The sequence below is a fragment of the Callorhinus ursinus genome, unplaced genomic scaffold (assembly GCF_003265705.2).
Source record: "Callorhinus ursinus isolate GAN/ISIS: 27379988/994484 unplaced genomic scaffold, GSC_fseal_2.0 scaffold4, whole genome shotgun sequence".
NCBI classification, from domain to species: Eukaryota; Metazoa; Chordata; class Mammalia; order Carnivora; family Otariidae; genus Callorhinus; species Callorhinus ursinus.
Genome location: NW_027397066.1, coordinates 80,802,767 through 80,818,916, shown reverse-complemented (window position 1 = coordinate 80,818,916; position 16,150 = coordinate 80,802,767). Strand labels below are relative to the sequence as shown.

At 42.8% G+C, this 16,150-nt stretch overlaps 1 protein-coding gene across 9 annotated transcripts in view; it reads left to right on the top strand.

Moving 5' to 3' along the window:
* Window positions 1–16,150, top strand: part of TSPAN5 (tetraspanin 5) — a 169,045-nt gene that overhangs the window by 103,793 nt on the left and 49,102 nt on the right. Inside the window, exon 2 of one of the 9 annotated variants that reach the window (XM_073892004.1) lies at window positions 9,635–9,888. The exons of the other annotated variants lie outside the window; for them this stretch is intronic. The gene's annotated coding sequence lies outside the window, so the exon portion shown is untranslated. The remainder of the gene's footprint in view (window positions 1–9,634; window positions 9,889–16,150) is intronic. 9 annotated transcript variants of the gene reach the window in all.

Here is a 16,150-nt window from a genome sequence, read left to right as displayed (position 1 = left end):
TGGCGGTTACGAGCAAATGTTCCAGTTAGAGTGTTCGGTTCATTCTTGGCTCTGTCACTACTATTTGTCTCTGGTGCTGCGTGAGTTTCTTTCTGAGTTAGTTTCTCCATATTTTAAAATAGAGACAGTAAGAATACTTAAAATTTTGAGGGTTGAGTCGTATAAGGCATTTAGCATTAAGCACATAGTAACGTTTTTGTTTTGTTTTTTTAATTTTTTATTGTTATGTTAATCATCATATTACATCATTAGTTTTGATGTAGTGTTCCATGATTCATTGTTTGTTCATAACACCCAGTGCTCCACGCAGAACGTGCCCTCTTTAATACCCATCACCAGGCTAACCCATCCCCCTACCCTCCTCCCCTCTAGAACCCTCAGTTTGTTTTTCAGAGTCCATCATCTCTCATGGTTCGTCTCCCCCTCTGACTTACTCCCCTTCATTCTTCCTCTCCTGCTATCTTCTTCTTTTTCTTTTTTCTTAAAATATGTTGCGTTATTTGTTTCAGAAGTACAGATCTGTGATTCAACAGTCTTGCACAATTCACAGCGCTCACCGTAGCACATACCCTCCCCAATGTCTATCACCCAGCCACCCCATCCCTCCCACCCCCAACCACTCCAGTAACACTCAGTTTGTTTCCTGAGATTAAGAATTCCTCATATCAGTGAGGTCATGTGATACATGTCTTTCTCTGATTGACTTATTTCACTCAGCATAACACCCTCCAGTTCCATCCACGTCGTTGCAAATGGCAAGATCTCATTCCTTTCGATGGCTGCATAATATTCCATTGTGTATATATACCACATCTTCTTTATCCATTCATCTGTCGATGGACATCTTGGCTCTTTCCACAGTTTGGCTATTGTGGACATTGCTGCTATAAACATTGGGGTGCACGTACCCCTTCGGGTCCCTACATTTGTATCTTTGTGGTAAATACCCAGTAGTGCAATTGCTGGATTGAATGGTAGCTCTATTTTCAACTGTTTGAGGAACCTCCATACTGTTTTCCAAAGGGGTTGCACCAGCTTGCATTCCCACCAACAGTGTAGGAGGGTTCCCCTTTCTCCACATCCCCGCCAACATCTGTCGTTCCCTGACTTGTTAATTTTAGCCATTCTGACTGGTGTGAGGTGGTATCTCATTGAGGTTTTGATTTGGATTTCCCTGATGCCGAGCGATGTTGAGCACTTTTTCATGTGCCTGTTGGCCATTTGGATGTCTTCTTTGGAAAAATGTCTGTTCATGTCTTCTGCCCATTTCTTGATTGGATTATTTGTTCTTTGGGTGTTGAGTTTGATAAGTTCTTTATAGATTTTGGATACTAGCCCTTTATCTGATATGTCATTTGCAAATATTTTCTCCCATTCTGTCGGTTGTCTTTTGGTTTTGTGGACTGTTTCTTTTGCTGTGCAAAAGCTTTTTATCTGGATGAAATCCCAATAGTTCATTTTTGCCCTGGCTTCCCGTGCCTTTGGCGATGTTTCTAGGAAGAAGTTGCTGCGGCTGAGGTCGAAGAGGTTGCTGCCCATGTTCTCCTTTAGGATTTTGATGGACTCCTGTCTCACGTTTAGGTCTTTCAACCATTTGGAGTCTATTTTTGTGTGTGGTGTAAGGAAATGGTCCAGTTTCATTCTTCTGCATGTGGCTGTCCAATTTTCCCAACACCATTTGTTGAAGAGACTGTCTTTTTTCCATTGGACATTCTTTCCTGCTTTGTCAAAGATAAGTTGACCATAGAGTTGAGGGTCCATTTCTGGGCTCTCAATTCTGTTCCATTGATCTATGTGTCTGTTTTTGTGCCGGTACCATACTGTCTTGATGGTGACAGCTTTGTAATAAGCTGGAAGTCTGGAATTGTGATGCCGCCAGCTTTGCTTTTCTTTTTCAACATTCCTCTGGCTATTCGGGGTCTCTTCTGGTTCCATACAAATTTTAGGATTATTTGTTCCATTTCTTTGAAAAAAGTGGTTGGTATTTTGATGGGGATTGCATTGAATGTGGAGATTGCTCTAGGTAGCATTGACATCTTCACAATGTTGGTTCTCCCAATCCATGAGCATGGAACGTTTATCCATTTCTTTGTGTCTTCTTCAGTTTCTTTCATGAGTATTTTATAGTTTTCTGAGTACAGATCCTTTGCCTCTTTGGTTAAATTTATTCCTAGGTATCTTATGGTTTTGGGTGCAATTGTAAATGGGATCGACTCCTTGATTTGTCTCTCTTCTGTCTTGTTGTTGGTGTATAGGAATGCCACTGATTTCTGTGCATTGATTTTATATCCTGCTACTTTACTGTATGAGTTCCAGCAGTTTTGGGGTGGAGTCTTTTGGGTTTTCCACATACAGTATCATATCATCTGCAAAGAGAAGCACATAGTAACGTTTAAGGAGTATTTGCTGTTAATGTTAATATTGTAGCTTAATATTTCCATGTTATCAGTTGGATTGCATTTTTCTTCTGCCCTTGGAATAATTTGTTTTGAGCCCATTAAGAGTATGTGGCTTAAGTGAGGGATGAACTCTATGTTCCAAATGTGGACTGGAAGTAGTGTGGTTAAATGGGCGCAATGTATTGCAGGCATTTACACCTTGAATTAGTCGGGACTAATTTCAATTACAAGTGACAGAAACCCCAATCAGACTGGCTGAAGCAAAAACAGGAAATTATTGATTCACATAATGGAAAAGTCTAGGGGTATTGCTCTAGGCATTGGCCACATCCAGTGCTCTGACTATATCCGCAGCGTTTGTCTCTTCATTTCTTGCTCTGTCTTTCCATGTTGGCTCATTTTTAGGCAAGCTTGCTCCAAGCAGTGGCAGAAACTACCACCACCTGCTCTAGTTTCATATCCCAGGAGCAGAAAGAAAAGGCTCCCCTCTGGTAGCTCCAACTTAGTGCTGCATCTGGGGGGCATTGACTCGGATGGATTCAAGTCCTCCTTCCTGACCCTCTGCCACCTCCGTTGCCGAGCCAAAGGAGGCAGGAGTCCCCTACCCTGTGGAATTAGCTCCACTCACACCCCCTGGGGGGAGTAGGAGAAGTCCCCCCTTCTGCATGGGGAAGTTACAGCTGACATCCACCATGCTCCTCCACCGTTCCTTCTCAGAACATAGGACTTGCTACATTAGATACCGTCTTTGAATAATCCAACAGAAGAGTGTTAACACTTAAGTACTTTTAATTCCAGACTACATCTCATTTTCACTCTTACAGTATAGCTGTGTTTGAAGATCTACCATACCTTCTTTTCTGATCGCTGCTAAGAAGAAGGTGTTCAGTCACCCCATATTTTTGTTGCCATTTAAAAGTCCTTCTCTTGGGACGCCTCGGCGGCTCAGTCAGTTAAGTGTCCAACTCTTGATTTCGGCTCAGGTCATGATCTCAGGGTTGTGGGATCCAGCCCCGTGTCGTCAGCAGGGAGTCTGCTTGTCCCTGCCCCTCTGCTCCCATGTGCTCTCTCTCACTCTCTCTAAATAAATCTTAAAAAAAAAAAAAAAAAAAAAGTCTTTTTCTCTTATTTTATGCCACCTTCTCTGATCTGCTTTCCCAAGCTTTTTGCACCTGTTGCTTTCATTCTAAACAATAAGATACAAAGCTGTGACAGCCCACCTCCTCAGTGATCACTCTCTTTCATTTTGTGGTCTGGCCAGTCTGAAGGTCATAACTGCATTATGCAGCAACCTTTGCATCCTCCGGCTGTGAATGAGGATCAGACTCCGTGAGGCTGGGTGTCTGAGTTATAGGACAGCCCAGGACTTTACGTGTGCTTGTCTGCCCGTACGCACGCATGCACACACACACACACACACACGGGGAAAGAGGCAGTGGGCACTCTGGGTTCTATAGGGTCTCCAGATGGTGAATTGTGTCTGGCAGGGTGTTTAAGAGAACTGTGGGTCTGGAGCCAGCAGAGTTGAGGGCACACCCTGGAGCCTTTCATCTGCCGTGTGTAAGATATTTTCAACCCACTAATTAAATTAGCAACAAGATAAGCACTCCTTTATTTTTTTATTGTATTGAAATACACAGTTTATCATAAGCATTTTTAAGCGTATGGTTCAGTGGTATTAAAGATATTTACATTCTTGTGCGTCATCGCTACCATCATTCCCATAACTCTTTTCGTCTTGTAAAACTGACACTCTGTACTCGTTAGACAACAGCTTCCCATTCTCCCCTCCCCCAGCCCCTAGCAACCACCATTATACTTTCTGTCTTTATGATTCTGACTATTCTAAGTACCTCATATAAGTGGAACCATACAGTGTTTTTCTTTTTGTGACTAGCTTCCCTTAACATAATGTCATCAAGGTTCATCCATGTTGTAGCGTGTGATGGAACTTTCCTTCCTTTTTAAAGCTGCGGGACATTCCACTGTATGTATAGACTATGTTTTGCTTCTCCATTTATCCATTGATGGACCCAGCTTGTGTCCATGTTTTAGCTATCGTAAATAATGCTGCAGTAAACATGAGTGGACATATATCTCTTCGAGACCCAACTTCCAGTTCTTTTGGGTATATACCCAGAAGTGAAATTGCTGGGTCATATGGTGATTCTGTTTTTAACTTTTTGAGGAACCTCCACCCTGTTTTCACAGCAGCCGCACCATTTTATGTTCCTAGCAACAGCACACAAGCGTTCCAATTTCTCCACATCCTGGCCAACGCTTGTTTTCTGATTTTTTTGATAGTAGACCTCCTAATGGGTATGAGGTGTTATCTCATGGTAGTTTTGATGTGCATTTTCCTAATGATTATTGATGCTGAGCATCTTTTCATATGCTTATTGGCCATTCCTAGATCTTCTTTGGAGAAATGTGTGTTCAAGTCGTTTGCCCATTTTTTGTACTTTATTTTTAAGTCCATTATTGTGCTCTAATGTTTTATAACTGTATAGGATGGATAAGCCAAACATGGTGAGATCTAGACAAAGGTACAGATTCATTTCCTCCCAAAGTATGTATTATTTGGGAATTATTGGGAAACTCCCTGAAGACAATTTAAAAACTCTTTTTTAAAGTCTGTTCTTGGGGCGCCTGGGTGGTTCAGTCGTTAAGCGTCTGCCTTCGGCTCAGGTCATGGTCCCGGGGTCCTGGGATCGAGCCCCGCATCGGGCTCCCTGCTCCACGGGAAGCCTGCTTCTCCCTCTGCCACTCCCCCTGCTTGTGTTCCCTCTGTCACTGTCTCTCTCTCTGTCAAATAAATAAAAATCTTTAAAAAAAAAAATGTCTGTTCTTACATGGAAATTTATATCTTTATGTATATATATGTTACATATGTAACATGGAAATTTATATCTTTATGTATACATATATAAAATACCAGGCAAGGAACAGATGTGATTTACATACATTATCTAATGGGAGCTTTGCAACCCTACCAAGCACATCCATGGCGTGAGAACACTTGCGCACACAGAGCTGAAGCCCTGTTGTCCTACTACATTGGGACTGATAATTAGTTAACTTGATGAGTCAGCTAAAATGATGAGGATACACGAAAAATCACACATGCTTTAGACATTTAATTTTAAATGAAAACATAATTTTTTAAACAACACGCTGATTTTAGCGTTTTGTTTTTTCCTGGCTGTGCAAATGGAGACCCCGATATTCTTCCGCCAGAGTTCTGTCACTTGCTATGAAATTTTGAGTGCCAAAAATGTTTTGATGTTGGCCTAGGCCCTTTTCTTTGAGGAAGGATCCTCTGACTGAAGTATCTTATTTAAACTTCAGCCACAATTTGTTGGCTACAACTGACATTTACTTTTCTCTAAGGTGGATCTAGAATTTAGCAATACTTGCAGAGTAATCTATGTTCAGGATCTTTCTAGAATTTTTCCAGCCTTTTACAGTTGTCGCTCCCACACCTAATTCAACAGATTTTTTTCACTGTTTGCCTTCACTGAGCCTTTACAAGGCATTTAACTTAGTTTTTACAGAAATGGCCCTTTTTTTGGCATTCATATCTAATTGCTTTTACATGGTGCATGGATAGCATAAAGGCAAAGTAAATACAGTTGTCACCAAAATGTTTGAAAGGAAACACAGCTCACCTGGCATAAGCACACAGCTCCGTTGGTGGGAACAAACGTGAGCTGGTGTGTTGACATGGTGACCACGGTGGCTGATGCTTATGTGGGACTCGCTATGTGTTCTAAGCTCTTTACATGCAATGACTCAATCTCCACGGAACCCCATCAAGTAAGGTACTGGTATTTCTTTTTCACAGACAAGGAAAATGATGCACGGAGAGATTTGCCTAAGAGTAGCCTTCCAGCATTCAACCTGTCTTAGGCTTCAGGCAATATATTTTGCAAAGGGAATGCGAACATTTTATATGGAAGTAAATCAAGAGCAAGGAGAGTGAGCAAGTGAGAGCGCAACTGTGTAGAGATGTCTGTCCCTTAAACGGAAGCCCCATCTAGCACATAAAGACTTCTGAAACCCTCTTCATAGTACCCTAAAATTAGAATCTAGGTTTTTTAGGGGTAGAAATGATCCCCATAACCTATTCTGACAGGATAACCAAGGCCCAGAGAGCTGAGATGTTTTGCTTTACAAGCACTCACCTAGTTAATGGCATATTCTTTATAAGATTTAGTTTCCTGGCTTACTTCACATTTTCTTCCAGGAGAAAATGATGCACCACCAGGATATAATGTTCCTGAACATTATCCAGGAAATGAGATTCTCTCAGAGTTTGCCAAGAGAGAAGGAGGGTCGGTAGATGTGAATACCTCAGTGTTCTTGAATCCACATCTATATCAAGCCAGTACAAGACTTGGTCCAGAGAATCTTCGGGCTGGAAAAGGGTCTAGTGATGTGGCTTTAACCATCCTATCTAGAGAAGGAAGGAATGAGGCCAGCTGAGCACATACAAGGTAGGTGATGATACCTATACTATTTTACAGATGAGGAAGCTGAGCTTCAGAGAGGTCAAGTAATGTATCCAAAGTCACACAGCCAGAAAGAAATGGAACCCAAGTGTGAACCTAGTCTTGCTGAAGCTGAGGCCCATGGTCTTTGTGCCACCTCATGCCACCACCCCACAGGGCAGGGTAATTGTTCACCCTGCACAGTTGGTTAACAACAGTTGTTTGGCTTGTTTGGCAAATTCTCCCTAAAGCTAATCCTAAATATCTCCCTAGTTTAAATCAGTATCCTTCTGCAGTCCTCAGCAACAGAAACAATTGATCATGGTATTTGGATAATCTTTACATTTTGTGAATGAAATTGCATCTTGGATGGACATTTTTAAGCCAACCTGAGGGGAGAAAAGAAGACAGATGGGGGGTGTTTCGAGCATTGGTAGAATCTCAGGGTAGGAGGAATCTCTTTCAGCTTGCCATTATTTATGTTCACATCAGCTGTGTAGCAGCTTCAGCCTCTGCTGGACGCTTCTCAGCCCAGGGATTAAGAGCCATAAGACCAAGGGAACTCACCGTATTAGCCAGCCCATTTCATCTTTGGCCAGGAAGTCACACTTACATATAGTCTTTAACAGGATGAAGCTTCTTAAAACATTACTTTAGATTTTTCTTCTGTTTATAAAAAGTAATATTTATAATAGAAACTTTAATAACTGTAAAAAGCTCATGCAAGAATATGAAAGCCTATGTGTATTAGTTATCTACAGCTGTGTAACAAATTACTCCCAAAACTTAAAGCAACAAACTTTTATTATCTCATGTGCTTTGAGAGTCTGGAATCTGATAGTGGCCTAGCTTGGGTAGTTCTCTCATGAAGTTGAGGTCAAGCTGTGAGTTGAGGCTATAGTCATTTGGAAATTTGGGGCCAGAGGGTCTGCTTTTAAACTTAATCATGTGGAGGTTGGCAGGAGGCTTCAGTTCTTGCCATATGAGCCTCTCCATAGGGCTGTTTACAACATGGCTTCCTTCAGTGCCATGTTGATCTGAGAGCACTTGCGCTAGAGAGCCATCAGGATAGAAGCCGCAGTCTTTTATAAGCTGGTCTAAGAAATGGCATTCCATCACTCCTGTTGAGTTCTGTTGGTCACTTAACCAATCCAGGTATAATACTGTAGGAGGGCACTACACAAGGGTGTGAATACCGGGAAGTAGGGATCATTGGAGGCCATCTTGAAGTCTCCCCACTATGGTCTGTAAGGTAAAATTTTGTTAGGATGAATTACATGAGTTTTTACCCACTATTCCTCCCCTGCCACCCACTGAAGTTTACAAATATGAATACTGAAGTATTACAAAATACAAAAGATCACCAGGAAAAAAAATTGAAGGGAACTTAATATTCAGGGATGAATGCCCAGGAAACTGTTACCCCTTCTCCGATCCTGGAGGAACTTCCTGATTTTATTCCAAGTCTGTCATATTGGCATGTGTATGGTTTGGGGAAGAGGGGAGTAATGGCAAAAGAGTGGATGGAAATCTCTGGATGTACTTTGGTCTTGAAGTCATTTGCGATGGTGGGAACATGAGATACGGGATGAAGAGTTTAGGATTCAGTCCAGGCTGTAACTTGGGAGAAGGCACATGGTTCCTGGACCCCTTCGCTCTGCTATTTCTGATGCAGTGTAAGAAGCAGAGGTTTGTTAAGAGATTTCCAGTTTTTACAAGTAATTATTTGATGAAAAAGATATAAATAAATACTTCAATCATAAATGTATTGAAAGGGACTTAAAAGTTTTCTGGGGGGAAAGAATTTTGTTTATGCAAAAACAATATACTGAGATCCAGTAAGAAATCCTGACATGTGGATAAGCAATAATATTCTACAGCCGCTTCTCAACTATTAAGTCACATAGATAATATAAAAAACTCATGGGTACATGGTAATACATTTATGAGCAAGTGAGATTTCTATATCACACATGCAGGGCTTTAAAAAAAAAAACAAACACATGCCTGTATAGTATTTTGGTGAATAATGGTAATGCAAAAGAGAATTGTAATAATCAAATTTGAGTGAATTCTTTCATAGTACATACAGCCAAAAGAAATTTATCAGTAAAAACTGGCACAAAACAACAAAATGGAATAAATTTGAATAAATTCCTGCAAAGGCAGTCATAAGACATGTTGATAAATGTTTCAACATGAACTGATACAAAGTATAACATAAAATACTATTTTTGAAGGAGTTCCTATGCCATGCATTCAATAAAAGCAGCTATTTCATTGAATGGTAATTTGTGCATGCCAAGCAACAAGGGGAGAAACTGAATGTTTTCCCACCGTGGCTCAAAGCTGATGTTTTCATGCTGGCTTGGAGCTGCAGGTTGCAGCGATCACATGGACGGGAACCTTAGATGTCGGGAATAGCCCACATTTGGCTTCTGGTCAGCCGAGTGGTCCTCGGCCCCCTCCCATCTTGGGGGCCCTCTGGCAGACTAAAGCACCAATGCAGTGAACTGGTGTGGCCTCTCCACCGTGCCTCCCTCAACCAGAGGAGACCCATGGATCTCTTCATCCCAAGCCAGATGGATTGGTGGTCAAGTATAGAGAGCAGGCAACACAGCCATGAAGTAAGTACTCCTTGGTTGGACTCTGAGAGGCCAAGCGTCCCAAGTCATTGTTTTGAATATGGAGCAACTTCATAACCAACAGTTGACTCCAGAGCCCTTTCTACATCTTTCCTTTCAGGCCTTGAGATCTGTGGTCTTGGAACAGTGGGTTCCTCTTCTGGGTCCAGATGTGGCCCCCTACGACAGTGTGAAGAACTCGAGCCTTCCCATAAGCATGTTTCCCCCATTGCGGCTCATGCTCTAGAAGAGGTTGTGCCAGACAGAGACATGATTTCAGGGCATTGAGCCGAACCCCTTACATGCGGCTACACAGCCCCCTTAGTCCTGCTGTCTACTGGAATCCAGCCAACCTGGCTCAGCGCACAGGAGAAGGTAAGCCTAGACCTCTCTCCATGGCAGGCCGTGCCTCAGAGAAAATGGAGTGGACCGGGCCAACCGACTGCAGAAGCCACAGCTAGGCTTGTTGCAGACTTCCATGTGGGGTTCTTGCCACCTCCCAGGAGGCAGAGATAGAACTGGAGACTGGAATGTTGGCTTGTTCAGTAGTTCATGGCGGGGTGGGGGGGGGGGGGCGGCAGCAAGGAGCTTGTGGGGAACACGGAGTTTGGCAGCCGTTAAGACCTTTGGTCAATTGCATACTGTCCTTATGCCTCAGCTTCCTCACCTGTGAAATGGGGTACCTGCCTGATGGGATTGCGGTGAGGATTAAATTAGGTAATGTATTTAAAGGTACCAGGACTGTTTCTGGTACATAGTAAGGGTTTAGTAATTCTAGTTAAAATCTAAACGCTGTGTAATCCCATGTGAATCTAATCTTTCTAGTTTAATCTGTAAATGAAAAGACCCAGGTGGTCTGTAAAATCTTTGTTGGTTCTAAGTATCCCTTTCTCACATGAGCACCCATTCCTTCCTTCCCCAGTCCAGTGCCCATCCTGTTTCCGCTTCTATAGACTGAGTGCGGATGGAGTGGAGAGCACCTCTGGCAAGGTGGAAACAGCTGTGGGTCTAGGAGGCTCTGGCCTCAACCTGCTTCCTGGAGCTCTGTTGCCCCTGAGCCTCAGTTTCCTCATTTGTATGAAGCGGGGTAGCATTGTGTGCTGCACAGGGTGATGAGAATTCTTGCTAGACTGAAGGCACCTATAGTTTCTGGCGCCAGCTGGTGACCAGGATGAAGTATCTATTATCACTGTCTCTCAGGCATCAGGGGGCCTTTCGTTCTTGGGCTCCTGAGCCCTGTCTACCTGGGAATGCTCTTCTCCCTTGGTGCCAGTGGGCCTTGTCACCTGCTGGCAGCACGCATCCATCATGTTGCCTAATTAGTGAGGAGTTGGCTGGGTGAACAGCCATGGAGGGGGCCGCGCCTGAGGCTTGCATAGCCTCTCGGTAATTCTGCCAGTCAGCCACCACATGTGAGGTACGATGCCCACCTTGAGGAACTAATGGTCTAGGGTGGAGGCTGAACAGATGTTGGTCTGGCTTTCTGACCAAAGCTGGGTTTAGTGTTCCTAGGGCAGGGTGGATCTCTTTGCTGGAACATACTGAAAATCTTAATAATCTTTCACTGTGATTCTTCTTAAGGTCACAATAGTTCTTGGTCTCAAAGCCAAAAGGTTCTGAACTATTACAGATCTAGGTTTTTCTGACAGAGTAAGATCTCTCAACCAACCAAATAGCACAAGTCGGTTTCAGATTAAACTCGTTGCTGAAGTCCTAAATTCTGGAGTGAAGTGGCGAGGATATTGCCGGCAGATCTCCCAGCTGTAACGCAGTGGCGGGTTGAGATTCTGGAGTTGGATGCCTGGGTGCCCACCCTGGGCCAGGTCACTTGTGTCTTTGAAGCTCAGTTTGTATACTTGCAAAGGGATGGAGTTAGTAGTGTTCACCTCTGAGGGTTGTTGTGAGACCCAGTGAAATACGATACAAGTGAAGTACCTGACTGCACCCTGTCTGTTTTAAGGACTCGAATAAACGTCAGCTCTTATATTTAACTTATAACAGGCATATCACTTTTTAAACTCACTGCTCGTGTCTGGCAGTTTTTTACTCTCTAAAAGTAATTGTAATCTTTTTTCCCCCCCCAAAAGATTGATTTCTTAGAGAGAGAGAGAGAGAGAGAGAGAATATACACACGAGCATGGTGGGGAGGGACAGAGGGAGAGAGTCTCAAGCTGACCCCATGGTGAGTGTGGAGCACGATGCGGGGCTTGATCTCATGACCCTGAGATCATGACCTGAGCGGACAACTTAACTGACTGAGCCACCCAGGCGCCCTGTAATTGTAATCATTTTCAAATTCTAAAGTAGGTTTGCAGGAGAAGTCTTTGATGTCCTTGATTTTTGAGTGCACCTGTCTTAGTTGAATGCAGAATAACCAAGTGGAGGTAGGCAGTTAAAAATATTAGCATCTTCCGGATCATGTCCTCAACTGCATTATAAGTGAGTGCTTGGATGTAAGGGCAGTACCTGCATTTGTGTGTGTGTGCTCTCAGTGCACGGATGTGGGCCACACAGTGGTGACAATGTTCAAGAGGCATTTGTGGTTTAGAGCTTGGGGGTCTGGAGGGTTTCCTGGTTTTGCATCCTGGCTCCACCACTATCAATTTGTATGGCCTTGGGTGAGTCACTTAACTCAGCTGTTTCCTCATCTACACGTGGGTAGAGTACATTTTCCCCTCGGGTCACTGTGAAGACTGAGATCAATAAGGAGCAATTTGTAGTGTGGTCATACTAAACTGGGAGCCGTCGGTACTCAGCAGGGCGGTGGGCAGTCTGGCCCTTGTATGTGTACTTTGCGATTATAGCTCATTGGTGGTAAGCATAGCTGGGAAGTACACAATGAAAAAAAGTCTGTTTCTCATTGAGCAGTGACTGAACCAGTCACCCATTTGATGCACGATCTCATTTATACACAGAATCTAAAAAAGTTGAATTCCTAAAAGCAGAGAGTAGCATGGTGGTTGCCAGGGGCTAGGGGGATGAGGGAAATGGGGAGATGTTGTTCAAAGGGTACAAAGGTTCAGTTCTGTGAGACTGAGTGAATCCTGGAGATCGAATATACAGCGTGCTGAGTATAGTTAATACTTTATTGTGTACTTGAAATTCGCTAAAAGTAGATCTTAAATAGTCTCAACGCACCCACAATGCTAAGCCTGTGATGTGATGGCTATGTTAATTAGCTTGATTGTGGTAGTCATTACAATGTACAGTATATTAAAAACCTCACGCTGTACACATTGAATATATACAATTTTTACTTGTTAATTATACCTCCGTGAAGCTGGAAGAAAATGCAGATTTCAGGGATGGTGCAATGCTACCGCTGAAGCGATTAAGAGAGCTTTGTAGAGTTATCATGTGACACCTCCTCATAACTGGCTGACTTCGGGTTAAGTATGAAGTCTCATCATCCCAATCTGGCCTCTAGGTTTTTTGCTGTTTTATAGCACACACTTACGTAAACAAATGTTCCCTGTGTAAACATTTATGAAAGTCAAAATACCAAAACAGATTAAATATAGAACCAGGCTGGATGCCACATCAGTGTTTTAGTGGCAGCAAAAAACATCATCTGTTACATTTAATTATTGTGGTTAGTTTGAGTTTTGTTGGTTTGATCGTGTTGGTAGTTGATTTGGGAATGTCTTTGGGATTTCTTACCCATTTTTCTGCACAATTAAAGAATATTTTAATAACCGTACATCAACATTCAGAGTCCGTGAGTATTTTAAAGAGGGTTTATACATCAGTTGAGAAGCCCAGACTCTCTAGATCATTCAGCGTGTGCAGAGAAGAGTCCTGTGCCCAGCTGATTTTTCCAGCTTGCTGGATGCTCAGCACACATTTCTCTGTCCAACTCGCACATTGGGCAGAACAACACTTAAACCCTCCTGGTTTCTGTGTTAGGTGGTTGATTGGGTCACTCTGGCTGTGCGGAGGAGCTTCTTTGATTCTTGTGTGCTTTTAGCAGAAAGGGGAAAGATTTCGCTTTTTCATTGCTCGCTAGGTTCTGTCTTCCATCTTCTATTCATCAGACATAGCCACTTGGAAATTCTTTTTTTTTTTTCCCCTTTAAATTAGGCACACCATTATTCTATCTTCCCGTTGTTTCTTTTTCACATTTTTATATTAGGAAGTGTACTGTTGGCATGTTCTCAGACCCCTAGTGATAATATCTGAGCTTTCCCCAGGCTTGCTTTCTCTGGGAGCTCTGGGCTCTTCACAGATCACACCATTAGTCCTCACAGTGACTCCTGGAGGTAGGATGAGACAGAGCGTCTGGGTGTGGGAACAGGAGGGCTGGAGGGTAGTGTCTGAGGAAAGCAGTGGGTTATTCCTTTTATGTTAGCATTTCAGCTTTAGGCAGACTTCACCAAGTGCACCTATTTTCATTCTTTCTTCAAAGCATTTTTGCAAGTGGTAACAGTCATTAACTTCATTGCTGCAGAATGAAGTAAAAGGGATACTAATGTAGCTATTGAGAAATGAGAACATTCACTCAAATCTTTTTAGGGTCATTAAGAAAGAGCAGTTTTGACTGTTGGTTTTGGTGTGATTTTTAGGATTTGGAGTGTCTTTAAATTGCTCTTAAAGTCTGAAATTGAGTGATCAAAAGAAACCCCCTCTAATAATGTAGGTGTCTTGAGTCTCTTCAGTTTAGCTGTTTAAAGGTGCAAGATTAATATTCCTAAAGCTCAGCTCTGATCATTTCAAAATTTTGTTTTATTTCTTTTTAAACATTATGAGCTTTGAAGTCAAAAGCCCTGGCTTCATTTTATGGGCCGGTTATATAATCTGTCTGATTCTCACTTCCCCCTCTAGTGGAAATAATAATACTCACTTCAAAGGGTGGTTGTTACACTTAAGCGATATGTGTGGGATGCTAAGCACAGTAGGTGTCAATAAAACTAAAAATAAAAAAGTCAGAAGCTGAAAACCTTTAAGGACCTCTCTGTCCCTACAGTATAAAATCCAAATTCTTTTTAACTTTTTGAAAAATTTTAAGTAGACTCCACACCCAACGTGGCACTTAAACTCACGACCCTGAGATCAAGAGTCATATGCTCTTACCAACTGAGCCAGCCAGACTCCCCCAAATCCAATTTCTTGGATACCACGTTCTAGACCCTCCACAGTCTGGCCTGGAATAACCTAATAACTGAGTTGTTCGTTTCCAGCCAAATAGACAACTTCACTCTTTCTTTTCCATAAAATAAAGCAGTGGTTTTCAAATTTTTGACCAAGGCCCTCAGTATGACATATATTTTATTTAATTTTTTAAAGATTTGATTTATTTGTCAGCACAAGCAGGGGGAGCAGCAGGCAGAGGGAGAGGGAGAAGCAGGCTCCCCGCTGAGCAAGGAGCCCGACGCGGGACTCCATCCCAGGACCCTGGGATCATGACCTGAGCCGAAGGCAGATGCTTAACCGACTGAGCCACCCAGGCGCCCCGACATATATTTTACATATGAGACAAGTTTCATGAAGTGGTCCTTCATCTTGCCTCATGAAATACATCCTATTCTGCTTCATTGAAGAAGGAAATTCTGGTCTTGACCCACTAAACCTGCTATCAACAGGTTTTCAGACCTAGTTGAAAGACACTGATCTAGAAGGGCTCTTCCTCTACATTTCCTGAAATTCTACCCTTCCCTCGAGGCCCATACCCTCCTGTGAAATCTTCCCTCATCTTGGCATCTCATGACCTTATCCGAACTTAACGTTTTTCTCAATCTCATTGATGGCATTTACTGCAGATTGGCTTTTATGTTAATTATTGATTTATAACTGACTTCTGTGACTAGATGGCAAGCGCCATCGGGCTTGGTCCCTGTGGTCATTTATCAACCTGTGTGGGTGGGGGAGGGGATCCTCCCCACAGAAGCCCTCTGAGGGGTTAAGAAATCGTGTAGTGGCTTGGGTGCTTCGCTCCCTTTATGCTGACTTTGAAAGCCATAAAGTCAGTGCGTGTGGAGGGGTCAGGGTGGGGGTGGGCAGATTCTTGCCAGGACTGCTGCCTAGATTGGCCATTTTATCAGATGGGATTCTTTGTGTATCTGGAAACGAACGCTATTAGGTTGGGGTTGTGATTCCAGCTTCTAAATAGAGATTCTCCACTTCCCTTTTCCTGACATGACTGGATCTCAGAGGCTTCGTTCAGCTACGACGGTTTGTGAGCCAAGATCATATATCACATATTCCTCCCTGCGGAAGCACAGCCTGGGATCTTGAACCCTTGAGCTTTTGCACTGTGGAACCCATAACGATTTTAGCCCAGGAGACCTGTATTTTATCACCCTAGACAGTTTTAGATACGTTTCCGTGTGTGTTTGCTGCTCTGTAGACCCTATATGTGAGGGAAGTTATACACAGTATTGCTCATGTGGAGCCTTTCTTCTGCAAGGAAAAAATGGTGTATAGGCCAGGAGAGAATGTTGGTTTCTTAACTAAACCCCCTCTCACCCACCTGGAGCCCAGTTTGGAGATCCTGATTAATGATGAGATTTAGAGATATGCAGGACCCATTTTATGTTTACACAAATTATCTACCCAAAGGTTGACCTCATTTAAAGGAACTGATTTAATTTAGGATAGTTATTTCTTTCTCTTTTAAATCTAATTTCAGAAGCTTGACTGA